This window comes from Triticum dicoccoides, unplaced genomic scaffold, assembly GCF_002162155.2.
Source record: "Triticum dicoccoides isolate Atlit2015 ecotype Zavitan unplaced genomic scaffold, WEW_v2.0 scaffold11592, whole genome shotgun sequence".
NCBI lineage: Eukaryota > Viridiplantae > Streptophyta > Magnoliopsida > Poales > Poaceae > Triticum > Triticum dicoccoides.
The window spans coordinates 15,328-16,851 of record NW_021180518.1 but is presented as its reverse complement, the minus strand read 5'-3'; the positions used below and the strand labels follow the sequence as shown (position 1 = coordinate 16,851).

Sequence of the window (1,524 nt, the reverse complement as noted above, 5' to 3'; positions counted from 1 at the left end):
AAGCAGACATAGTGTTAAAAAAAGATACGTTAAGTCTATCGGTTAATCAGATTGTCTTGAGCATGTGATGAGCATTTTTAAGAACAACAGGGCTATTAATCAGTTGAAAATACAACTTGTTTTAGTAAGAGCAGTCGATAAGGTAAGATCAATATGATCACCTTCAAAGACAGAAATTTAATTAGCACGTAGAATGCTTGCGCTTTATAAACAAAATACATCTACATAGAAGGCCTAGACAACATCTAATCAATCGAGGAAACACCTACAGAGCTATTAACTACATGAAGAGCACGTCAAAGAAATAGAGTTAAAATCATCACACTGCCTGGATCTAAATATCACTATTTCTTTACTACTATCTGCGAGCATCAATAATCCCTAGATCAGATGTGTGTTTCTTTGCAGAGTTAGCAATGTTTACATCTATGAGTACTTCTTTTGATTATAAAAATTCCCGTGTCACACACTCATCATATTTTTGCAACCGTCCAGTAAAATCAAAGAGGGGACATGATGGGTTTCACCTGACCTGTGCAAAGCGCCCGTAGACGGTTGTTAGTGGAGCCAGCGGAACCTGACGAGCCATGGACATCGAGCTCTTCGTCAGCCATCGCCTTCTGAACAGAACACGTGGATCCAAGGAATTACTCAAAGGCGGGCACACATTTAGAGTTCAAAAGGAAAACAAACCATGTAACCGTCCATTAATGAGGACTGACCTGGTCGGTGGAGCTGAGCTGCGAAGGGAGAATCGAGATAGAGGGCTTGTCCGGGCACCAAGAGCTCTAACAATGGGGAAACTCCGTAGTTCGGTCTTTTTCCTCTGATGAATTCTGCACCATCCTTACATGATTCATTAGCAGCCACCAAGAAACGATCTGCAGAAAACAAAATCAAAGTGAAATCAAATGGAATCACATGCAGGAAGCAGTGAAGTACTATACATGCAAAAAAAGACACAAGGAAGGAAGGGAGCCCAATGGATTATCATTTTATTCCAATAATTAATTAAATAACATCATCTGCCCCATCATAGGAGCACAAGATGTGTACAGGGCAACAAGAATGCCTCTCATCAGACGGCACTAAGGAAAGCTAATCAGATAGAATACACAAACGCTAAATGATGGTATGAAGCAGCTCGCTTCATATCGTTATACAGTTCTTGCAATAATAGATCCATAGAGCAGTAGGATATTCAGAACTACATCTCCTAGGAAGGCCATCATGACATTCAGTATTATTTAATAGATCCATATTCAGTATGCTATTCTTGAAATTGGAGGATCACTTCAATCCAGATTTTGCTACATGTGAACTTATCAATGCAGTTCATTTGTGCCGCTCTCTCTTCCTAAGCTAACCACGGCCATAACCAAGCAAAAAGGGAGGAAACTGGATGGCATAACTGAAAGACCAAGTATACTGGTGGGGCGTAGATGCATATGGAAACGCAACTGTAGAACTGCATGTCATAGGAGAAGAAATAAATCTTATATATAAATAAGACATAAAACTCTA

The 1,524-nt window shown here is 39.8% G+C and overlaps 1 long non-coding RNA gene across 1 annotated transcript in view; it reads right to left on the bottom strand.

Annotated features, from left to right (window-relative positions):
* Positions 1-542: 542 nt before the first annotated feature.
* Positions 543-1,524, bottom strand: part of LOC119343106 — a 2,490-nt gene continuing 1,508 nt past the window's right edge. Inside the window, exons 4-5 of the long non-coding RNA XR_005165896.1 lie at positions 723-881; positions 543-620 (exon numbers count right to left, since the gene is read on the bottom strand). This is a non-coding gene — a long non-coding RNA (uncharacterized LOC119343106). The remainder of the gene's footprint in view (positions 621-722; positions 882-1,524) is intronic.